This window comes from Ranitomeya imitator, chromosome 2, assembly GCF_032444005.1.
Source record: "Ranitomeya imitator isolate aRanImi1 chromosome 2, aRanImi1.pri, whole genome shotgun sequence".
Lineage (NCBI taxonomy): Eukaryota > Metazoa > Chordata > Amphibia > Anura > Dendrobatidae > Ranitomeya > Ranitomeya imitator.
In genome coordinates this window covers 498,381,739-498,408,298 of record NC_091283.1, presented here as the reverse complement: position 1 = coordinate 498,408,298, position 26,560 = coordinate 498,381,739, and the positions used below count along the sequence as shown (strand labels likewise).

Sequence of the window (26,560 nt, the reverse complement as noted above, 5' to 3'; positions counted from 1 at the left end):
CAGTGACGCTCAGGCAGAGGGCGCGCACTAACCACGTCACCACGCCCTCTGACCTCAGCGTCACTGCAGAGGACGTGGAAGATGGAGCAGCGGCTGGAACGAGGAGCAGGTGAATATCGCGCAGCACTGCGCTCCCCTCCCCGTTATAGTCACCTGCTCCTGGCGCTGTACTGTCCCTGCTTTCCGGCGCTGGCAGCATCTTCCTGTATTGAGCGGTCACCGTTACCGCTCATTACAGTAATGAATATGCAGGTCCACCCTTATGAGAGGTGGAGCCGCATATTCATTACTGTAATGAGCGGTACCATGTGATCGCTCAGTACAGGAAGAAGCTGGGGAGCCGGGGAAGCAGGGACCGCACCAGCCGCCAGGAGTAGGTGAGTATAAGTAGACAGCCCCCGGCCGCTCCCCCTTCCCTGCCGAGTCAGCTCCCTGATGTGCCGCTAGGTGAGGGCCCCTGCTGGGGGAGCGGTGGTCCTAGGCACTGGCAGCTGCCTGCCCTTAACGTCGGCCTTGAATGGGCCCCCCTATCTCACCAGGGCCCCGGCACTTGCCCGGGTACGCCGGGTGCTGACGCCGGCCCTGGGTAGCTGTGTCTGTCAGCACAGTGTCCAGAGCATGGAGCAGATCCCAGGAGACAGGACAGTACACCAGGAGATGTGGAAGGAGGCTTAGGAGGACAACAACCCAGCAGCAAGACCTCTACCTCCTCCTTTGTGCAAGGAAGAGCAGTGCCAGAGCCCTGAAATGACCTCCAGTAGGCACTAACATCCATGCGTCTCCTCAAAAGGAAGGAAGGTTCACACTGAGAACATGTAACAGACGTGACAGAGTCTGGAGATGCTGTAGAGAACGTTCTGCTGCCTGCAACATCCCTCAACATAACCACTTTGGCAGTGGGTCAGTAATGGTGTGGGGAGGATTTTTCCCTGACTGCCATTAGGTACCAGGATGAGATCCTCAGACCCATGCAGGTGCAGTGGGCCCTAGGTTCCTTCTGATGCATGACAATGCCAGACCTCATGTGGCTGCACTGTGTCAGCAGTTCCTGCATGAGGAAGGAATTGATGCTATTGGTTGCGCTGCCTGGTCCCAGACCTGAATCCTCGGTCCATCCACCAATGTCACATTGCACCACAGACCAGGAGTTGGTGGATGCTTTAATATAGGTCTGGGAGGAGATACCTCAGGAGAACATCTGCCGCCTCATCAGGACCATGCCCAGGCATTTTAGGGAGGTCATACAGGCATGTGGAGGTCACACACACAACTGAGCATCATGCCCTTGTCTTGAGGCATTTCCACTGAAGTTGGATCAGCCTGTAATTTGATTTTGAGTATCAATCCAAATCCAGACCTCCATCGGATATTAAAAATCATCAGTATAAATCAAAATTATGTTTTATTGTTCTCAATGCATTCCACTATGTAATGAATAAAGATTTGCAATTGGAATATTTCATTCAGTGATCTCTATGATGTGGTATTTTCGTGTTCCCTTTATTTTTTTAAGCAATGTACATAAATCAATATCCACATCCCATAGCAGCCATAGGAGTGACTCTGGAATACCTATAAAATGTCATCTCCCCTATGGTCATGGACTGCATCATTCTCCACTACAATGCAGGATGCAGTCGTGTTTAGACTAGTGCCCAGAACATGCTGCATGTAATGTGGATTAAAGAGTTATTCCAATCTTCATAGATGGGAATTGCTTGTAAAAATAAGCACTTTTGCAATTTATTACTTATTAAAATTTGCTGAAGTTCTTAAACTATTAACACTTGTCTTTTGTTCACATCTTGTTGCCTAGAGGGGAAAAAAAAAAAAAAAAAATCGCTACTGCTGTAAATCTAGCTTTTAAAGGGGTTGTCCACTACTAGGACAACCCCTTCTTGATAAAAAGGTTTAGGCTTTATTATTTTATGGGGGGAGGGGGGGGGTATACTCCCTTCCTGTGCCGTCGCCATTTCCGTGGTGTCGGCACTTGCGGCCCCGGGGCTCCCGTTCAGTTATGACACGTGATGATGGTGCCCAATCAGCGCTGGCGTCCCTGTCTCCGCCTTAGGACTAATTGAACATGAAGAGGAAGTCTGGGCTGCAAATGATCTTGGACTTCCTCTTCCTACTCAATGCCACAGGAGACAGGAACCGTGAAGCAAGAGCTGATTGGGCCCGACATCATAACAGCACGGGAGCCCAGGGAGATGGAGTGCCGACCCTGGGGGGAACGGTGCCAGAATGGGAGGGGACTATAAGCAAAGCGAGGGGTATGGAAAGAACTTTTCTAAGTAGTAGACAAGTTCTTCAAGCACTGCACTGAAGCTCACAAGGATTAGGAGTTAACAGTGGGCTGCAGCAATACTGGGCAGCTTGGAAACAGTGCTTACAAGCTCAATGCAGGCAAGCTTGTAAGCATTGTGCATGGTGGCTGTGCAATGATCGGTCTCCAAGGCAACGAACAATAATGAAAAGTGATACTATGTTGAGATTGAATGAAAATTTTAACAAACAGTAAATTGCAAAACTACTTGCACTTACAAGTGTTATCTAATGTAGTGCTGCAGTAGCACACTGTGCAGTGATGAGGCAGTGACCCAGCAAAGTTCCAACACAAAAAAGTCTCTTTAACGTTCAACTTAAAAAAAAAAAAAAAGAAAATGAAAAGAAAAAAAAAAAAATCGCAGCCGGGCACATATCCTCTGGATTACAGTCACTAAACACGCCAGTTCAACCCTCACCCGTTGCAGAGGGCAACTACACAATATCCTCCGGGTCGCAGCCGGGAACCATATCCTCCAGATAACAGTCCACTTCTGGCGTGTTGCTGTGGGCGACTGCACCGCTGTGTACGCTGTGGGGTGCCAAGCTTTTCTGCTGCCTTGGCCATTTGGCTCCGCTAGCCTGTGTTGCCTCACACAGGTGGAGCTTCTGCAAAGCCTTCTGCCCTGTACTCCTCCAAACACCAGACTGACACTGACTCTGAACCTGACACACCCAAAACCCTATACTTCAGGGTTTTTAACTTGAATCTGTGGCCTTCAGCCACATGGAAAACCCAGCCAGGAATGAAATGGACTGCACGACTACCATCCTGCTGTCTGTTACAAAACAAAAGCCCAGAGCAGGATTTCCCTAAATTTGAGCTGGACACATAGTATGCCCACGACCAATACTCACTTTCTATTCCACATTGCAATCACAACTACGCCTGTGACTGCAATGCACTCCCATTGCCTCAATACGCCTCTGTGCGCATCCTGGGGGGGACACACAGCGACCACTACAGTTATCACCGGTCACTGCCTAACACTAATAATATCCATTTATGAAGATGGAAAGGACCTTTAAGCTTAAGGAAATCCATAATCTATTATTTATCTGTACCTTAATTACTTTTTATGTGTGATTATTGAGCATAGATTTTCCATCCTGTTCCCTTCCTTTACTCATGACATGACACAGACAATGTGCCGCAGCATCTACTGTGTCACTGGCAGAGAAATGTCATTCTCCATGTGATATTTGCCCAGTAAACATGTTGATGGAAACTGCATCAGTGGCTTTTGTGTTGCCATGTAGTTAGGGAGTAGATGCTCAGCCCTCCCTTTCCCCCTTTTCTCCCAAGGGCCTCTGGTTGTCCGTGCCGCCTCACACGTAGGTTATGTGCACCGGCCATGGGGGGGGGGGGGGGTTTGGGGAGTCTTTGTAGCTTATACTGTATTGTTATGTCCTGGGGTAATGTGGTGCCACAGCAATAAATAACCATAGCCTGTCCCTCTCATTGTAAGGACTCCAAAAGCAGCGACCGTAGGGACTTTCTACAGACAACCAAGAAGATATGTGACCTTGTCTACAGCAGAGGTGGGCTTACACGGGCAGATTTCCACTGGTAACAAGAACCAAAAGGACAAGCTGTAGAGGGACAAATGTTCATTAATACAATTGTTTGGTCTCCATATTGTCCATGTGTACACAAAGAGCATGAAGGATGAAGGCAAAGATGTGGTCAGATAATCCAAGATCAGGGAAGGCGTCACCGGTTCAATATATGCAGTGTAGGTCACGAGCAGAGAGATCAGGTTATAAAGGATTCCAAAAACAAACATTCTAATGCAAGTAAAAAAAAATCTGTAAGCCTATAGCCACCACTAGAGGGATCTGACTGCATAGCGATTTCGACAGCTGCCAATAAACAAGACATGCCCGCTCCCTCACTCTTCTTAGAATATACCAATCTTAGAGTATCTTTTGATATACCGGTAACTCTATGTTGTGACTTACCAGTTCATGGCAAGGGTCCACATAGCCAGAGACTGTAACTACAATCAAAAAGGATACAAGCCTTTGACAAAGAAAAGAGTAACGCCATCTTTTTTATTATACATTTCTTGGAGGAATAATAAGAATATAAAAACAAAGTTAAAAAAAAAAATCCTCTGGAGTTATTTTTTTTAGGAATTCTAACATTTAATAAAAACAGACATGCCAGGAGAGCAGAAACATCATTATTAAAGGGAACCTGTCACCCCCAAAATCGAAGGTGAGCTAAGCCCACCGGCATTAGGGGCTTATCTACAGCATTCTGTAATGCTGCAGATAAGCCCCCAATGTATCCTGAAAGATGAGAAAAAGAGGTTAGATTATACTCACCCAGGGGCGGTCCCTCTACGGTGGGCTTCGCGGTTCGGTCCGGGGCCTCTCATCTTCTTACGATGACGTCCTCTTCTTTTCTTCACGCTCTGGCACAGGTGTACTTTGTCTGTCCTGTTGAGGCAGAGCAAAGTACTGCAGTGTGCAGTCAGGAAAGGTCAGAGAGGCCCAGCACCTGCAGCACTGCGATACTTTGCAGACAGACTACGCCTGCGCCAGAGCGTGAAGACAAGAGGACGTCATCGTAAGAAGATGTAGGACGCTTGGCATTTGCCACAGAACACCAGAATTGGCAAATTCGCCATTGGCGCCCTGTGCTCTTCACAGATGAAATCAGGTTCACACTGAGCACATGTGACAGACGTGACAGAGTCTGGAGACGCCGTGGAGAGCGATTTGCTGCCTGCAACATCCTTCAGCATGACCGGTTTGGCAGTGGGTCAGTAATGTTGTGGGATGGCATTTCTTTGGAGGGCCGCACAGCCCTCCATGTGCTCGCCAGAGGTAGCCTGACTGCCTTTAGGTACCGAGATGAGATCCTCAGACCCCTTGTGAGACCTTATGCTGGTGCGATTGGCCCTGGGTTCCTCCTAATGTAGGACAATCCAGACCTCATGTGGCTGGAGTGTGTCGGCAGTTCCTGCAAGATGAAGACACTGAAGTTATGGACTGGCCCGCCCATTCCCCAGACCTGAATCCGATTGAACATATTCGGGACATAATGCCATGCACCATCCACCAACGTCACATTGCACCACAGACTGTCCAGGAGTTGGCGGATGCTTTAGTGCAGGTCTGGGAGGAGATCCCCCAGGAGACCATCCACCGCCTCATCAGAAGCATGCCCAGGCATTGTAGGAAGGTGATACAAGCACTTGGTGGCCACACACACTACTGAGCATCATTTCCTTGTCTTGAGGCATTTCCACTGAAGTTGGATCGGCCTGTAGTTTGATTTTCCACTTTGATTTTGAGTATCATTCCAAATTCAGACCTCCATTGGATATTAATTTTGGTTTACATTGATCATTTTTATGTTTTATTCTTTTCAACACATTCCACTATGTAATGAATAAAGATTTGCAACTGGAATATTTAATTCAGTGATATCTAGGATGTGGGATTTTAGTGTTCCCTTTATTTTTTTGAGCAGTGTATATGGAGCCCATTATTACTGTTTGTAGGGTTATGTGAGGCCCATTATACTGTATCAGATACAGTGTGAAGGATTGTCCGGGGTCATCATACGGTCTCAAGGCCATTATGCTGTTCGCATGTGGGGGCCACTATACTGTATGGAGGTGTGTGTGTGTGTGTGTGTGTGTGTGACACACTTGGGACATCATACTGTTGTGTTGGGGACAATTGGCAGGGGAGTTTGGTGGAGTAAAGTAGGGTTATCAAATGGTGCATATGGATGGTACTGTGAAGGCATCATGGTAAGTTTTGGGGGCACTTTTGTGGCAACATACTTTACGTGGGGAATCTAGGGACTTCAAAAAAGGAGGAAAATTACTTTGAGAGGGCAGCAAAGTTGCGAAATATGCTCTTCTGTGGCCCTGTTGAAATTTTTTTATTTTTTTTTGGGGGGGGGGGGGAGGGAGAGGGGGCGGCATGAGGCCCCCTATTACAACTTCTGCTATTGGGTCCACATGATGTGTTTGTATGCCACTGGCCTGGAGGTTTTTAACCCTCTCTTTCCCTTTTTACACACTCTTTTCTTGTAGTATTTAAATGCATATTCGAAAACAGTGTAGTGCGGGACGCTGTATCAAATCGGGAATTACAGGGTAACGTGCTGTTTATTTTGCAACTTCCATTGCCAGCGCAATGCGCCACTGTGGAATAATAAAAAATTGGTTTGCTATAATTTTTTCGACAGATAGCTTGAGGAATTAATTAAAAAAAATACCAAACAGCGAGTCTCTGCATCATGATCTAAACCTTACAGAGGAATCCTCCATTATCTACTTATACGGCACATCAGATAGTGGTGATCATGAGAAGAGAGGTGTAACTTCAGAGGAATCCATTCTTTTGTATTAGTATAAAATGGTCTCACTAGTGATTTACAATTTTGAAGATGGAGTGTGACGCCTGCCCCCTCCTCTTATTATTACTTTTAGTTCCTAGGCTGAGGCATCTTTTATACAGGATTCTCTGGCCTATCATTCGCTCATCAGAGCATAAAAGATCATTGAGGACTAAGTAAAGGCTTCAGCCATAATTGGAGAGGAAAAAGGGGAACAAAGGAAGGATTAGGAAAGAATAATGAACCCCATTGTGCCATAGCTTAGAGAGATCTACAAACCCTGGTTCTGGTTCAATAAGGACTTCTCAAATCTAAATCTCTGGCACTACATGTATCCACAAGTGGGTGATAACCAGATTTACTGGCTATTTGGGTTTTACTTTTGGAAATAAATTTACAGAGTATTGTAATCAATCCTCAATTAGGGACAACATGGACACTGTATATATCTGTAGAATGTAAGCCCCCAAGGGCAGGGTCCTCGCCCCTCTGTATCAGTCTGTAATTGTTAGTTTGCTTACCGTAAGTGATATCTGTAATTTGTATGTAACCCCTTCTCATGTACAGCACCATGGAATCAATGGTGCTATATAAATAAATAATAATAATTATATACCCAGATTCTATGCATCATTGTTACACATATATAAGATTTTACCTGTATACAACTTGGAACAACAGCCAGGGGTAAAGTAGGAAGACAATGTCAGAACAGCCTGACTGTTGGTGTGCTGGATGTCTGACATACATAACGGGGTAAAGCAGGAAGACAACGTCAGAACAGCCTGACTGTTGGTGTGCTGGATGTCTGACATACATAACGGGGTAAAGCAGGAAGACAACGTCAGAACAGCCTGACTGTTGGCGTGCTGGATGTCTGACATACATAACGGGGTAAAGTAGGAAGACAATGTCAGAACAGCCTGACTGTTGGTGTGCTGGATGTCTGACATACATAACGGGGTAAAGCAGGAAGACAACGTCAGAACAGCCTGACTGTTGGCGTGCTGGATGTCTGACATACATAACGGGGTAAAGTAGGAAGACAATGTCAGAACAGCCTGACTGTTGGCGTGCTGGATGTCTGACATACATAACGGGGTAAAGCAGGAAGACAACGTCAGAACAGCCTGACTGTTGGCGTGCTGGATGTCTGACATACATAACGGGGTAAAGCAGGAAGACAACGTCAGAACAGCCTGACTGTTGGCGTGCTGGATGTCTGACATACATAACGGGGTAAAGTAGGAAGACAACGTCAGAACAGCCTGACTGTTGGCGTGCTGGATGTCTGACATACATAACGGGGTAAAGCAGGAAGACAACGTCAGAACAGCCTGACTGTTGGCGTGCTGGATGTCTGACATACATAACGGGGTAAAGTAGGAAGACAATGTCAGAACAGCCTGACTGTTGGCGTGCTGGATGTCTGACATACATAACGGGGTAAAGCAGGAAGACAACGTCAGAACAGCCTGACTGTTGGTGTGCTGGATGTCTGACATACATAACGGGGTAAAGTAGGAAGACAATGTCAGAACAGCCTGACTGTTGGTGTGCTGGATGTCTGACATACATAACGGGGTAAAGTAGGAAGACAATGTCAGAACAGCCTGACTGTTGGTGTGCTGGATGTCTGACATACATAACGGGGTAAAGCAGGAAGACAACGTCAGAACAGCCTGACTGTTGGCGTGCTGGATGTCTGACATACATAACGGGGTAAAGCAGGAAGACAACGTCAGAACAGCCTGACTGTTGGCGTGCTGGATGTCTGACATACAAAACGGGGTAAAGTAGTAAGACAATGTCAGAACAGCCTGACTGTTGTAGGTCAATCACGCGGTAAAGTATCCGGGGGTACCTCTGCACCCCCCTATAACTACACCCCTGCCATTATCCAGAGCATACAGCTCTGCAAGACCCAATATGCCCACTACACTAATTGCCTTTTAATTTCAATAGGAATTGTATGGTTGATGTCACCTGTGGGGGAGGGGAAATTAAACACTCTGCTGCCAGCCTTCCCCACAGATTACTTCTGACCACTAGGCATGTCAGCAGCAGGATACTCCATGACCAATGTATTATCAGAGTGCTCAGAGTAAAAAGTATCTTCCAAAGTTTGCTGCCCGCTTTCTCCTGTTGTCTGATATGGGGTCTAGTAGGACAAATTCTCTTCCTCCATTCACGCCAATAAAAGAAATGACTGCATGGTTTTCCTTCCGCCATAACTACCCAACTAGTGGGAACAGCAGGAAAATGCCGCAGCCATCATCTTATAAATCCACCACATGGAGTAGGCCTCTAGACCCTAGCAGGATTAATGGTCACTCCATTTCTGCGATAATTGCGATTAGACATACACTTTCTTTGGGTGGGAGATAAATGTCCTTGGTGAGAATTCTAAAATAGACTACAATTTCTGACTATTGGGAAAAGGTTATTTCCTGGTGCGCCCCAAGTGACTATGTAAGACAAGCCCAGCAGACAAACCAGTTGCCAGTTTCAGGCCGTAACCTTTATCCTTGTGGTGAAGCTATATCATGATGTAATGCAGTGAATTGCTCCGTTACTCCTTGCCCTACACAGACCTGACCGATAATCAGCAAACACTGGTGATAATAATACAGTGACAGTCCTTGAGACGTGACTCCTATTAGGCCTGCTGCCAAAGTCACATACATCCGACTGTCTGGTCACTGACCTGCTCCAAGAATTGCCATCATCTATGGACCTCATCTCAAAGACCACTCTTTAGTGATTCCATTAATGAACACAACCCTTTTCTGATGGTCACCTTTTAAAAAGATCTCATCCACATCTTAGGGTAGCTTCCTCTGAAGGTCACCCTATTCAAACACAAGTGATGTCTTATCTTGGGGCCTAACTGCCTTTTCTGAGGGGCTCATTTAGGCCTTTAGATATTCAGGAACCATATGACATAACTAGATGTGCTTCTCCATCTTAGTTCCTATTTAGCTTGCTACGCATTAAATACGTACGTAAGCTTCATCAATGACATCTTTTTCAGCCTTCTAGCACCAGTGTCCGACTGCACACAAACATACATTCCCCTTCATATTACAAGGCAAGTTCCTGCTGGTTTCGCCTGGTTGGCAGCCGCTAATTCTTGCTAGCTGTAGATAAAGCCTACCTCCTATTTAAGACAGGTAAGCCTGTTTATAGCTCTTAACCAGAATGAGCAAATAATTTAAAGGCATTTCTATGGTTTCCTATAGAATTCAACCTTAAAGGTGCAAAAATATGTGTGGATTAAAATCCAGCCCCTTGCCAAGCCATCTGCCTTTACAAACACTTGTGGAAGATTGTATCGTTCTAAAGAGCTCACCAATACCAGCGAGGTCCTGTACGAATACACCACCAGTTTATAAAGTTTATTCCCTCCTAAATATTCCACCATCACCCGTCAATGATATTATTAAAAGTGGAATCATTTAGGAACCGCAGTAACTCTGTCACAAAGTGTAGACCATGTAAAGTTACAGCGTGGGGTCACCAAATGCTTGGGCGCACAGTGCATAAAGGTCATAGATTTCGATAGCTGAGCAGCTACATGGAAGCCTTACATCACCAACCGCAATGTCAAGAGTTGGATGGAGTAGTGTAAAGCCACTGTCACTGTACTGTAGAGCAGTGGAAATATTTTCTGTTAAGTCCGATTATTTGGCAGTCTGATGAATCCCTGGAGAAAGCCACCTGCATTGTGCCAACTGTAAAGTTGGGTGGAGGAGGGATAATGCCATGGGGTTGGCCTAGGCCTCTTTGTTCCCTTATTGGCAATCTTATACTTCAGCATACCAATACATTCTGGACAATTGTGGCTACCAACAGTTAGGAAAAAGTTAATTTCTGTCCCAGAAGGACTATGCCCCAATGCACAAATCTAGGTCCATATAGGCGAGGATGGGGGAGTTTGGTGTGGAAGACTTGACTTGGCCACCCAAAGCCCTGTCCTAAATCCCATCCTACACATTTGGTCTGAACTAGAACAGAAATTTTAAGCCAGGGCCTCTTCAACAACAGAGACTGACCTCAGAAATTCTTTACTGATGAATAAGAAAAAAAAATTGCCCCTGACACCTCCAAAGTCTTGTAAAAAGCCTTCCCAGAAGAGCAGGAGTTGTTTTATCTGCAAGGGGACCAACGGCAAATTACTGCCTATGGATTTAGTAGGGAAGGTCAGAAACGCTCCTGAAGGTGTCCCTGTACTTTGACCATATAGTGTATTTGGAATAACAAAAATAATACTTAGATTTCCCACAAGAACACTGTTCTATCAAAGGCTCAAATAATAAAAGGGTTGTCCACTATTCCGACAACCCCTATGTCCTCCCACCTTCCAAGCAAAATAATAACATCCATTGTTATGTCACTTGATCTCCACAGCCCATCAACGCTGGCTTCAGTTTTCTCTCCTTCGGACAAATCAAACATGTGGAAGACGTGAGAGCGGACGCAGCTCTGACTTCCCCAGATGTCAATGATGTCCTTAGGAGAGTGAATCCAGCACTGATTGGTCTCAGAGACCGCGTGACCGGGAGTGCCAGTGCTGACCGCTGTAACGGAGCCAGCCCGGAGGAGAGTACAGGTGTTATTTTACTGCGGGGTAGTGGACAGCCCATTTAAAGGGAGTCTGTCACCACATTACACCTATGGGCACACAGATTATACACTGCTGAAAACAGATGCCTGGTTGTTGAGTATCACTATATGAATGACCTCTTCCAGGCTCCAGGGAGGATCTTGTCTGGAAGATATACATCTGCAGGTTCCTCTCAGCTTCCAGCTCACAGGCAGACAGAATTGCAATACAGCAGAGCTCAGAGAGCTGCAAAAAAGTATTTTTGCAAGCAGACAAAAGTTAATTTCTCCTGTTTTGTGTTAGTTACTTGTCTCACACTGCTAACTGCCTCTTCATGTAAAAAAGTCTCTGGAGGCAGAGTTCTCTTCCAGGTAACATCCTCCCCATAGCCTGGAAGACGACATTTCCCTATAAGAGAAATGTGGATTTCTCTGGAATAAAACATCAGATTGCAGATATCATGGGATCATTCTACTCAGCTTCCTATGACCTACATGCCCGTATAGATGGCTTAGGAGGATTGATCCTACTGACAGATTCCCTGTAATATATATTAAGAGACAGTTTCTGCTTTGTAGCTACTTTGTTCTCTTTGGAAAGGCGAGCTCAAAACTTAGGGGTCCCTTATCCACTAGATTTCATGGATTGAACACGAATGTGCAAGGTTCTGCTGTTCATCGGCACTGCAACTAAAGCAAAACATGGGAAGGGCGAGCCGGATGGTCGTGTCGCCCTTCAGTCCCATGATGGAATGACCGTGCCTCAGAAGGGTTTGGTGGTGCATACAGCACAGGGAAGGTGAAGGAAAATCTAGATCTATACATCACAGCCCCTACCACTTCACACGTGGCCTTCATAGGAGTAGACGGTAATCTGGACACATTAGGACTGATATGTTTTTAGTTGCTTTCTATAGGTAATTTGCCGGCTTATTATCAGAATACAGATTCCATGGAAATTAGGTATTGCTTGTTACCGCACGTCCTCTATGTCCTCCCACACCTCCACTACTTCCCTGCCCATTAGTGGACTTTGCCCCACACACTGTCCTGTGACTTCATTATATCTAATAATGGAATAACCTTCTTTTGACTTTGAGTTAGAAAGGACTAACGTGTGATATAACGAGAGGCAGAATCAAGAAGTAACGGAGATATCAGAATGGACACTACAGTAGCTAAATTGGCAGTGGGGATAAAGGGGCATCAGATAAGTCCATGGTCACAGATATGTTGATTGTGCATGATGCCTGCGACTACTTGGTTTTGAAGGGGTTAATAATAATCTTTATTTTTTATATAGTGCTAACATATTCCGCAGCGCTTTACACATTATCATAGCTGTCCCCGTTGGGGCTCACAATCTAAATTTCCTATCAGTATGTCTTTGGAATGTGGGAGGAAACCGGAGTGCCCGGAGGAAACCCACGCAAACACGGAGAGAACATACAAACTCTTTGCAGATGTTGTCCTTAGTGGGGCTTGAACCCAGGACTCCAGCGCTGCAAGGCTGCAGTGCTAACCACTACATTCTAAACTTCTGTAGCTAGAACAGAAGAAACCAGAAAAATGGTGAACGGTATACGATTATAAAAATACCTTTATTCACAACTAGATGGTGGCCCGATTCTAACGCATCGGGTATTCTAGAATATGCATGTCCACGTAGTATATTGCCCAGCCACGCACTATATTGCCCAGCCACGTACTATATTGCTCAGCCATGTACTATATTGCCCAGCCACGTACTATATTGCCCAGCCACGTACTATATTGCCCAGCCACGTACTATATTGCCCAATCACGTAGAATATTGCCCAGCCACGTAGAATATTGCCCAGCCACGTACTATATTCCCATCCACGTACTATATTGCCCAGCCACGTACTGTTGTGAATTCTGTGGCCAAGCTCCCTCCTGTGGTCGTGAGTGGTACTTCGGCTGGTTCTGTCTATGAGCTTCCTTTGGTGGATGAGAGTGGTACTGCGGCTTCTGAGTTTCCTTCCTCAGGTGATGAGGTTAAGTCGTTAGGTGCTGCTCTATTTAACTCCACCTAGTGCTTTGATCCTGGCCTCCAGTCAATGTTCTAGTATTGGTCTTGCTTCCTCCTGGATCGTTCCTGTGGCCTGTCTATCCTGCATAAGCTAAGTTTTGCTTGTGTTATTTTTTGTTTGCTATTTTTTCTGTCCAGCTTGCTATATTGGTTTTTCTTGCTTGCTGGAAGCTCTGGGACGCAGAGGGAGCACCTCCGTACCGTTAGTCGGTGCGGAGGGTCTTTTTGCCCCCTCTGCGTGGTTGTTTGTAGGGTTTTGTGTTGACCGCAAAGCTATCTTTCCTATCTTCGGTCTGTTCAGTAAGTTGGGCCTCACTTTGCTAAATCTATTTCATCTCTGCGTTTGTATTTTCATCTCAACTCACAGTCATATGTGGGGGGCTGCCTTTTCCTTTGGGGTATTTCTCTGAGGCAAGCTAGGCTTATTTTTCTTTCTTAGGGCTAGCTAGTTTCTCAGGCTGTGCTCGAGGCGCATAGGTCTGGTCAGGAGCGCTCCACGGCTACCTCTAGTGTGGTTGGATAGGATTAGGGATTGCGGTCAGCAGAGTTCCCACATCTCAGAGCTCGTCCTATGTTTTTGGTAATTGTCAGGTCACTTTGTGTGCTCTGAGCTTCAAGGTCCATTGTGGTTCTGAATTACCTGTTCATAACAATGTACTATATTGCCCAGCCACGTAGAATATTGCCCAGCCACGTAGAATATTGCCCAGCCACGTACTATATTGCCCAGCCACGTACTATATTGCCCAGCCACGTACTATATTGCCCAGCCACGTACTATATTGCCCAGCGATGTAGTATAAAGCACAGAGCCACGTAGTATATTGGCCAGTCACGTAGTATATTGCCCAGCCACGTAGTATATTGGCCAGTCACGTAGTATATTGCACAGCGCCACATAGTAATTTGCCCAGTCACGTAGTATATTGGCCAGTCACGTAGCATATTGCACAGCGACATAGTATACAGCACAGAGCCACGTAGTACATTGCCCAGTCACGTAGTATATTGCCCAGCCACATAGTATATTGCATAGCGACGTAGTATACAGCACAGAGCCACGTAGTATATTGCCCAGCCACGTAGTATATTGCACAGCGACATAGTATACAGCACAGAGCCACGTAGTACATTGCCCAGTCACGTAGTATATTGGCCAGTCACGTAGTATATTGCACAGCGACGTAGTATACAGCACAGAGCCACGTAGCATATTGCCCAGCCACGTAGTATATTGCCCAGTCACGTAGTATATTGCACAGCGACGTAGTATACAGCACAGAGCCACGTAGTATATTGTACAGCGACGTAGTATACAGCACAGAGCCACGTAGTATATTGCCCAGTCACGTAGTATATTGCCCAGCCATGTAGTATATTGCACAGCAACGTAGTATATTGCACAGCAACGTAGTATACAGCACAGAGCCACATAGTATATTGCACAGCGACGTAGTATACAGCACAGAGCCACGTAGTATATTGCCCAGCTACCTTGTATATTGCCCAGCCACGTATGTAACAGGTTACAAAATAAAAAAGAAACATATACTCACCATCCGAAGAGCCCGTTGTAGTTCCGGCGCTTGTGTGCGGTGCACGCGGCAGCTTCCTGTCCCAGGATTGTTATGAGATCAGGACCTGTGATGACATCGCGGTCACATGACCGTGACGTCATGGAAGGTCCTTCTCTCATAGCATCTTTGGAAGCGCTTGCAGTGCCGAGGGGAGGCCGCAACGGCGGAGGGTGAGAATAAAGATGTTTTTTTTTTTATTATTATTATTTTTAACATTATATCGTTTTACTATTGATGCTGCATACGCAGCATCAATAGTAAAAAGTTGGTCACACAGGGGTAATAGCTGCGTAACCGGAGTGCGTTACACCGCGGTCCGGTAACGCTGGCATTAACCCTGTGTGAGGGCTGACTGGAGGGGAGTATGGAGCGGGCACTGACTGACTGCGGGGAGGAAAGAGCAGCCATATTGCCGCCGGACTGCGGCCGTCGTTGATTGGTCGTGGCAATGGTCGTGGGCGTTTTGCCACGACCAATCAGCGACTTGGATTCCATGACAGTCAGAGGCCGCGACCAATGAATATCTGTGACAGAAAGACAGATAGACAGAAAGACGGAAGTGACCCTTAGACAATTATATAGTAGATAATAGGGTACATGGTGGCAACAAAAAGAGAGCACAGACAATGGATTAAATAACATTACATAGTCCATAAAAAGGGGGTAAAGTATCAAAAGGGGGTAAAACATAGAGAAACACCAAAATGGTATGGTCTAGAGCAGTGTTCCCCAACTCCAGTCCTCAAGAGCCACCAACAGGTCGTGTTTTTAGGATTTCCTTAGTATGGCCCAGGTGATGGAATTGATGCCTGTCTAGATTATGGAGTTCTCACCTGGGCATTACTAAGGAAATCCTGAAAACATGACCCGTTGGTGGCTCTTGAGGACCGAACTTGGGGAACACTGGTCTAGAGCATGAATAATATTCACAGCGTGACCGTGCATTCACAAATTGATACAAAGGTAATGAGGTGATCAAGATTGCTTGAATGATGATGCCAGAAAACAGGGAGGGTATACATGTTTCATCATATTCAAGTAGAAGATTGAACCTACAAAAATGAAGGGCCTAATCATCAGGTACATACCGAAACGCGCGTCGGGGTGAGCACCGTATTCCACACAGGATCCCACCCGATCCAGGTAATCCTGAACTCATTTTCCATACCCTTCCCATATACTTTCAGATCCGTTTTTTTTTTTTAGGTTAAATCTTCTACTTGAATACGATGAAAGACACAACTACATAGTTCCATGAGACATATATACCTTCCCTGTTTTCAGCCATCATCATTCAAGAAATCTTGATCAAGACATTACCTTTGTATCAAATTGTGAGTCCATTGTCACACTGTGAATATTATTCATGCTTTAGACCAGGTCATTCTGGTGTTTCTCTGCTAGGCTTTACCCCTTTTTGCTACTTTACTCCTTTTTAGGGACTATGTAATATTATTTTATCCATAGTATGGGAGCTCTATTATTGTTGCCACCATGTACCCTATTATTGTGAATAAAGGTATTTTAATAATCATATACTGTTGACCACTTTTCGGGTTCCTTCTATTGGTTTGGTCTAATTTCTGATTGGTCTATCCGATTCATCCATGCAGGCATACATCTATCTAAGATGAGGGTGATACTGTTAAGGAATTATCTGTACAGATATAGATGTATTGTATATACTCGTCCTTTACAACATGTGTTCAATAACTTGTGTAGCTAAGCATGGGGTAGACAGCAAAACATTGTCAATCTGTTATTCGAGAGTTCATGAAATATGGGGAGACCTCATTTCTGATCTGGGTTTAAATTACGGTAAGTCATGAACATACTTAAGACTATAAACACTTTGGCCCAAGATTCATCAGTATCTCTGCACCTTATCTTCTGGCGTAAAAACAAAATAGTAATGTTTAGGTTTGCACCTTATTCATTATTCAATTTGTAAAGTTAACTTGACTTTTTTTTTTTTTTAATTAATTTCTTCATCAAGATGTTGTAGTCTTCAGTCATCGTCAATTTACAAAGCTGCCTCATTTTATTTTTGCATAGTCTAAGACTAAAACGGGCTATTTTAAAGGATCTTGCGACTTTTTTTTCATATAAAAAGGTTTTAAGAAAAGGTATAAAAAAAATAAACAACAGCATCTTTGATTTTGCACAAAAAATTATGAACCTGTAGGCGCCATTTTGAGGAATTCAGTGCCAAAACCAGCAACAAATACCAAGAGACAAAGAAAAAAAAAATGTCTCCTCCCCCGGTCCAAAAAAAAAAAAAGCAAATGATGAATCGGGGCCTTAATGTACACGGTTCAGCATAGGAATACGTGCAGGTTGCCTGCATGCAAACTGATAGGAAGCGCCATAAAGCTCTTATCCAGGAAGCCACCTGTTCACAGTTATCATGTCACGGTTCACAAGGTTCCCGGTAAAAGACAGCAAAGTAATAAGGAGATAAAACTGCACAGCGTCATGGATGAAAACTCGGCTACACAGAGGACCTTATGTGTATACTCACCGGGAAACATTTCCCACTCACCATTGGATTAGTTTATAATTATTAGGCCACATTCACACGTTCAGTATTTGGTCAGTATTTACATAGTTGCGTAGGTTGAAAAAAAGACCTAGGTCCATCAAGTTGAACCTTTCTCCACCAATTGTACAATTCGTCACTAATCTAGCTATAACCTGCAATGTTATGTGTATCAAGGAAATCTTCCAGCTCTTTTTTGAAAAGCTGTTATAGTGTCTGCCATTACTACCTCTTGTGGTCAGCATTCCACAGTCTGATTGCTCTAACTGTAAAGAACCCTTTCCTATGTAGCTGCCGGAATCGCCTTTCTTCCACCCGTAATGACTCCTAGTCCTTTGTAAGGTCAATGGAAGGAATAAGTCATGTGCCGGTCTTTGTACCGATAGATAGATTATATATATATATATATATATATATATGTTTTGCCCAACATTTTTATGTGGCCTCACCAGTGACTTATAGAGAGGTAACAATACGTTGGGACTGCGGGATTTTATCTCTTATCATACACCCTAAAATCTTGTTTGCTTTTGCAGCTGCTGCCTGACATTGAGCACTGCTGCTCAGCTTACTTGTAACCAGAATCTCCAAGTCCTCTCCTGTTCTGTTGTCCTGAGTACACTCCCATTTAATGTATATGCAGCAATAGGATTACCCCGTCACAGGTGCATTACTCTACATTTATCTACGTTAAACCTCATTTGCAAAGTGTTTGCCCATTCAGTCATCTTATACAGATTGATTTGCAATATTGCAATGTCAAGGTCAGATTTTAGTATCCTACATAGTTTGGTGTCGTCGACAAAGAGACACTTTACTCTCAATCCCATCTACAAGGTCATTAATAACAAGGTTAAAAAGAATCGATGCTAGCACAGATTCTTGTGGTACCCCGATGCTGACTATATCCCATTTAGAGAACATACCATTTATGACAATACTTTGTTTCCTGTCATTTAGCCAATTCCTTACCCATCTGAATACAGTTTCCCCCAGTCCCTGCATATGGAGGTTCAGAATAAGATTGTTATGTGGTACAGTATCAAATGCCTTTGCAAAGTCCAGATAAATCACATCAGCCACATTACCTACATCCAGATTTGCACTCATCTCCTCATAGAAACCCAACATGTTAGTTAGACAAGACTTATTCTTCATGAATCCATGCTGGTTGTCAGTTATTATATTATTCTCTGCAATATATCTCTGCAGGTTATCTCTCATAATGCCCTCAAAAATTTTGCACACTACTTATGTCAGGCTTACCAGACGATAGTTGTCAGGATCTTACCTTTCTTAAATATCGGTACCAAATCAGCCACCCTCCAATCCCGTGGCACCACCCCTGTTACAAGAGAGTCTAAGAATATCAGAAATAGTGGTCTCTCAATTACTGAGCGCAATTCACTCAATATCTGTGGATGAATGTAATCTGGGCCAGGCATTATGTTAATGTTTAACTTGCTCAGATATAGAAGTACTTCTTTTTTTGTTAAACTAGTTATAACAGGTTGTTAATTTTTATTTTTGCCTTCTTGAATGATCACTGTAAAAGACCGCTCATTGGTGAACACACATGAAAAGAGCCTGTTTAATATCTCAGCCTTTTCTTTGTCCTCTGTAATTATCTTGTTATCGTCATCTTTTAAAGGGAACCTGTCACCCCCGTTTTTTGAGATTGAGCTATAAATACTGTTAAATAGGGCCTGCGCTGTGTGTTCCTATAGTGTATGTAGTGTACCCCGATTCCCCATGTATGCTGAGAAATAACTTACCAAAGTCGCCGTTTTCGCCTGTCAATCAGGCTGGTCAGGTCGGGAGGGCGTGGTGACATCGCTGGTTCTTCCTCAGCTTTACGTTGGTGGCGTAGTGGCGTAGTGGTGAAGACACAGCGCGCGATCTGCGCTGTCATCCCTTTCGTCGGTGGGGGCGGCCATCTTCCTGGGGCCGCGCGTGCGCAGATCGAGTGCTCTGCTGCACGGGGCTTCAGGAAAATGGCCGCGGGATGCCGCGCGTGCGCATTAGAGATCGCGGCGGCCATTTTCCCAAAGCCGAGATGCAAACTCGGCTTTGGGAAAATGGCCGCCGCGATCTCTAATGCGCACGCGCGGCCCCAGGAAGATGGCCGCCCCCACCGACGAAAGGGATGACAGCGCAGATCGCGCGCTGTGTCTTCACCACTACGCCACTACGCCACCAACGTAAAGCTGAGGAAGAACCAGCGATGTCACCACGCCCTCCCGACCTGACCAGCCTGATTGACAGGCGAAAACGGCGACTTTGGTAAGTTATTTCTCAGCATACATGGGGAATCGGGGTACACTACATACACTATAGGAACACACAGCGCAGGCCCTATTTAACAGTATTTATAGCTCAATCTCAAAAAACGGGGTGACAGGTTCCCTTTAAGGAGCTGGTACTATGTTTTTTTTCTTTTTGGCATTGATGTATTTATAAAAAAATATGGGGATTTATTTTAATGTCATTGGCATTTTGTTTCTCTGTAGATAACTTTGCTAGCTTGATTTCTTCTTTACATTTCTTATTTAGATCTTTATACCCCTGAAATGCTATTTAACATCAGAATTTGGAAGCCAATACCAGGAGTGGGTGGAAAATACAGAAGTGGTGATGTGTTCTATTATTCCTTTCCTCTGATTGTTCCACTCCTGGTTTTGGCTTACAAACACTAATGTAAAACACTGAACGTGTGCACAGGAAAATTGCCACTTCATAATGTGTGCGGTTTTTTTTTTGCTTTAATATTGGAGGTTTTGCCTTTGCTGCAGCCAAATGTCAAAGGAAATGAGGCCTTTAAAAAAAGAAAGCGAGATGGAGGAAAAAATTGCAAATAAGTAGCATCATAAAGTGCAAAATTGGGCTAGATGGTCATGCGGCTCAACCTCAGATGTTACCTAGGGAGGTTGGGTTGTGTAACCAGATGGGTGGTGACGAAGAAACAAGAGGTGGAGAAAAGTCAGATAGGTGGAGCCAAAGAATGAAAGACTCACGTCTTACAACAAACCTCCTTACCACATAGTATCCAATTACAATTGTTGATGTCTGTCACATTTAAAGGCAATTTCCTTGTTCTACGCAGGGGCAGAAGTGCCGTCATTGATAGTCTCAACATGGGATCAGCCACATCTAATGGAAAAACTCAATAAAAGCACAGCGGTCTAACTTTACCCAAACTGACCTACTAGTGGCCTGGCAGCTCCACCGTATACATATCACCATTCTAAAACATGCCAACATGAAATCCCAGTGTGTAACAGCCAACAGATCTGCTACATAAGAACACTGTAGAGGCGGATATAAGCAAGAGATAGCTGTAGGTGACAGTGGTAAAAAAGCAGATGTCCCCTCCCCATTATTAGCCACTGTCATTCTCCCTGCAGTAATTATGGGAAGAGGATGCAGGGCACGTCTAAACCTATTACACAGAGTGCTTTAGAGGAACGCTCATAACTTATGGGACAGGACGGAGATGCCAGCAGCGTTTTGGCCAAATGGCTGAATATCAGCTTTAACCCTTAAAAAAGCTTCAAGTTACGGACAACCCTAACAGGATTATATCATTATACATTCCCATGCAGGCTTACAGGGACTGTACATATAGCCTTCAGTGTAATAATAATAATAATAATAATAATAAATATAATACATATTTTTTTATGTATACCCCTTTTCACATGTAACACGCCATGGAACAAATGGCGCTATATTAATAAATAATAATAATAATAATAATAATAAGTGGGGCTCGGTGGCAGTTTTGGTGAATAAAACTAACTTTATTAAAAATGTAGTGCAGACAAAGCACACATGTAATCCATACCCAAAAAACAGTGAAAACAGGTAGCGTTTTTACGGCCAATACAGAAGGTTTTTCCTGCAGAAACAAAATAAAGCTAAAACGCTACATGTGAACATAGCCGTACTCCTGTAATATGGTAAAGATAGGCAACACTGTATATTTAGGCAAATCTATTAAAGACGAATTGTTGCCAGGTCACAAGTGACCAGTTGCTCTTATTCTCTTCCGATGCCCCCATGAATTTACTTTAATTTGTACCGAATCCCTTTTTAAAACCTCCATATAGTTGCAGAGATATGGGCCTTTTATTTTCATTGTCTTTACTACAGGGGTTTGGTTGAATGGACTCTTTGGGGATCTGTCTTTACGATGTTCTGCCTAATTATCCTGTGAGCAATGCCCCCTTAAAAGTATGTGAAAAACGGTAATCTTGTCCAGCACTCAATCTCAAGGACTAAGAACAGTACGTAGTTCTAGGCTTGAAATGGGTCTGAATTTTTGCAGAATGTCCTGTTTTCATATCTTTTTAATGGATCAATAAAGGTCTTTTTTTAACTTGGAAAATTTGGAGACTGAGTGCCGAACAAGATGACCATGTTTCACAAGTCTTCTATTATCCATCCGACTCGGATTCAGTGCCCATGTACACCTTGAGCGTTCACGTTTTTTTCCATCGGGTGAGCTGAACATTTCTTTTTTTAATCACTAAATAATCTCTAGAACCATATGGTAGAAGAAAGAAAAACGCACCTACTAAAGGGAGCCGCAGGAATAAATTAAGGGTAGAAACTGGTCACTTATGACCTGGTGACAGGTATTCTAAGTGCTGGTTAAATATAGCTTTCTGAGCTACAAGCACTTTTAGTACTCCTTCCTTTCCAACTTTTGACCATTTTCTTGCAATTTCAGCCCCATAACTTAGCCATATAGTGCCCAAGAAACAACATATTGCCATTTTACCCTTGCCTGAAGTCCACATAATACAGCATTTGCTTCCTCCAATATATCATCATATACCTCTAAATAATAATGGATGGTCCGAGTTTGCTTTTCGGTTTCCCATTCTTGGGAGACCCCTAGTGAACAGAGGTCTTGGGCATTTTCCTAAAACAGTCGCTGGTCATTTTGTTATAACAGAGCATCCATTGATTTAATATAGGGCCAGCGCAGACAGTCTGGGTATATAAGCACTGCTGTCAGGTAGTGTATACTCTAAAGTTGGGGGGGACATGGCATAGGGCCAGCCTGTGAAGCCGCACAGGGGGCCAAGATGTAAGGGGGCTCATTCCTGCCTCCAAAGCTGCAATCAGCCCATGTCACAGGCACATAAATAGGTGCATTATGAGAAATTATTGGGTTGCAAAGGGCCATGTGCTTTTCTTACACAGGGATCCTCTTTCTTGAGGACCCCGATATATGGTCAGAACCCTGTTTATTTATGTAAAGTGCCGTAGTATGGATTCCTGGGATATGTGGGCTGTATATGGGATATCTGCAGGCTCGGACGCTCTCGTATGAAAGTCATCAGACACCTGCAGAGTTTGCAGTCCTGCAATCAGACAAGCACAATGTAAAGAAAGCAAGGCATAGCGGACTTACTGCGTCTATGAGCACCAGTGCAATGCTCTGCGACAGCTCCCTGTGGCAACGCTGTTCGCTCTTGGTCTCCAAGTACACAGTCTACAGTTCCTCAGTCCCAGCCTCCTGGCACTTTAACCCCTGAGCATACGGATGCAACCACTCAGCTGCTGTTTGAGGATTCACATTCGCAGCCACTTGTAAGCACCTGGGATGAAGAGAAGAAATTCAAAAAAATGAAAGTGAGAAATCCAATATCAGCTACGACCCTTACTAAATTATGCATACAATGGAAAGTATAGAAATATCTGAGTGAGTGTTATTCGCCATTTTCATATTTGCAATGGAAAGTTTCGGTGCACTACTGCTCTTAAGATCAGAGGAGGGTTCCCATCAATTGCACCCTGCAAATCAGATGTATGAAATCAGTATGGCCTAAGGCGTTATGTATAAACACGTCAGAGGTGTAACGTGAAGACCACCAACGACCCAAACTGCAACAGGTCCTTCACCTACCATGTAGTACTGCGGCTTCTTCTGGTCCCAATGGCTACACCCCTGCTTGTGAACCCAAGAATGGTTATTGACTTGAGAGTTCGGATATCGTGTCCAGACTAAAGGTAAGAGAACCAATTCTCAAGACTCCATCGGCCAGGTCAGCAATCTGTAACCGCTGGAAGAGAGGTCTGCGAGTCTCCTTACCCCCCATAATTCAGGCATTTTCTTTTGATTAGGCAGGCTGGCGCTACATCATATGTGCATCGCACCGCTATAATGACATTGGATCAGTCAAGCTAATCAAAAGATGAGCGGGGATGTAAGGAGATGTGGAGGCTACCTGTCCAACGGTCACAGATTACTGACCTGCCGACAGACCGGAGTCCCACAAATCAATTATCATGTGTCTGGTCCAGACAATGATCACTTCTTGACCAAATAAGGCAGTTTGGAAGATGGCAACCAGTTCTGGGGAACTATACTTTCCAAATTATGCTTTCCTGTGTGGGAAAATGAGGAATACCACCATTTCTGAACATCTTGTATACTGCATTTTCACCAGTTTTACCTTCCACAAGCGTTATTTCTTAAGTTCCAATTGACTCTGAGCTGCTGGGAAGAGGTGAGCTGCTCAAATGTCTCCCATACACAACACACAGGGATGGATTCCTGCTCTCCACTCCTTAGTTAGCACACACAGACAAGCAGCAGAAGGATGGAAGAAGCAGAAATGACATGTATATCCAGCTCTTGGATGAAGTAAAAGACTTGTTAGAAAGCTCAACACAATCTTTCTGTGTCTCCTGCTTTCTGTTCTGCCACTCTTTTCCTGCACCTCTTCCCTGCTCCACAGAGCATAATAGGAGCTGTCACCTGATTCCTCACTGTGCTAGAAGGCCATTTTGTTCATGCAAGAGACTTGAACTGGATAGATAGATAGATAGATAGATAGTGAATTACAAGTTTAGGAGGCAGGGGAGAGGTGGCTCATAAGTGGAGATTTCTCTGATTAGATACATTACAAAGTTGCTCATATTTCCTTGAATTATTGATTTATGCAAAGTTTGCTGAAAGTACAGTTACGTTTATTACAGCAATAAACAGTAATCTGCTGCCAGACACCTTGGGTAAAACCAACGCTTAGGACTTTCTTTGCTCACAACATCTACAGACTAGGAATCTTGGGACATCCGGTTTCAAATAAGAGGATGGTCCCGCCGAAATCAACGGATTGCCAAATTAAAAAGTGTTGTCTGGTCTTAAAACTACAGTTCCCCACTTACACTATGTGACTGCAGACTCATGAATCCTCATATCTCGCACAATGTGCAGATTCTTTGGTACCGATGTCGGGAGCAGGGCCGGACTGGCCATCGGGCACTTCAGGCAAATGCCAGAAGGGCCGGTGGCAGTAGTGGGCCGCTCGCCAGCACCGATTCACCCCCCCCCCCCCCCCACCAGCGCATTCAACTATACCGGCGTCTATGAAGCCGGTACAGTTGAATGCAATGATGGAGGAGAGAGCGTCTGCTGTCGCTCCCTCACCCATCATTCCCCGCTTTGCCTCTGACACTGTGGGTGCGCGATGACGTTATATCATCGCGTACCTGCTGTGTGTCAGACGGGCAGACTACAGATGCTAAGACCGGAGCCGGGAGCAGTGCGGGACATGAGGGGGGCTGGCTGCATTACATTCTATGGGGGCTGGCTGCATTACATTCTATGGGGGGCTGGCTGCATTACATTCTAAGGGGGGCTGGCTGCATTACATTCTAAGGGGGGCTGGCTGCATTACATTCTAAGGGGGGCTGGCTGCATTACATTCTAAGGGGGGCTGGCTGCATTACATTCTAAGGGGGGCTGGCTGCATTACATTCTAAGGGGGGCTGGCTGCATTACATTCTAAGGGGGGCTGGCTGCATTACATTCTATGGGTGGCTGGCTGCATTACATTTTAAGGGGGGCTGGCTGCATTACATTCTATGGGTGGCTGGCTGCATTACATTCTATGGGTGGCTGGCTGCATTACATTCTATGGGTGGCTGGCTGCATTACATTCTATGGGGGGCTGGCTGCACTACATTCTATGGGGGGCTGGCTGCACTACATTCTATGGGAGGCTGGCTGCATTACATTCTATGGAGGGGCTGGCTGCATTACATTCTATGGGGGGGCTGGCTGCATTACATTCTATGGGGGGCCGGCTGCATTACATTCTATGGGGGAGGGCTGCATTACATTCTATGGGGGAGGGCTGCATTACATTCTATGTGGGAGGGCTGCATTACATTCTATGTGGGAGGGCTGTATTACATTCTATGTGGGAGGGCTGTATTACATTCTATGTGGGAGGGCTGTATTACATTCTATGTGGGAGGGCTGTATTACATTCTATGTGGGAGGGCTGTATTATATTCTATGTGGGAGGGCTGTATTATATTCTATGGGGGGTTGTATTACATTCTATGGGGGGCTGTATTACATTCTATGGGGGCTACATTATATTCTATGGGGGGCTGTATTATATTCTATGGGGGGTTGTATTACATTCTATGGGGGGGCTGTATTGCATTCAATGGGGGCTACATTATATTCTATGGGGGGCTGTATTATATTCTATGAGGGGTGATTGCATCATACTCTATGAGGGGGCTACATTATACTACATGAGGGGGCTGCATTATATTCTCTGGGGGGTTACATTATACTCAGGGAGCTACAATATATTCTGTGGGGTGGCTGCATTATACTCTGGGCTGGCATCATTATACTATATGTGGGCTGCATTATACGGTATCGAGGACTATGGGGAATACATTATACTATATGAAGAACTATGGGGTGCACTATACTATGGGAAGTGAATTGTACTACATGGATGACAATGGTGGGGCATTATACTATATGGAGCACTATGAGGAATGTATTATACTATTTGGAGGACTGAGGAGTGTATTATACTATATGAGGGACTGAGGAGTGTATTATACTATATGGAGGAATTGCGGTGTATTTTAATATATGGAGAACTATGAGGAGTGTATTATACTATAAGGAGGAGTGTATTATACTATATGGAGGACTATGTGGAGTGTATAATACTATATGGAGGACTGAGGAGTATTATACTATATGGAGGACTGAGGAGTGTATTATACTATATGGAGGAGTGAGGAGTGTATTATACTATATGGAGGAC

At 44.6% G+C, this 26,560-nt stretch overlaps 1 protein-coding gene across 1 annotated transcript in view; it reads right to left on the bottom strand.

Moving 5' to 3' along the window:
- The window catches only part of HAP1 (huntingtin associated protein 1), a 141,673-nt gene that overhangs the window by 97,141 nt on the left and 17,972 nt on the right, over nt 1-26,560 (bottom strand). Inside the window, exon 2 of the mRNA XM_069751545.1 lies at nt 22,885-23,071. The gene's annotated coding sequence lies outside the window, so the exon portion shown is untranslated. The remainder of the gene's footprint in view (nt 1-22,884; nt 23,072-26,560) is intronic.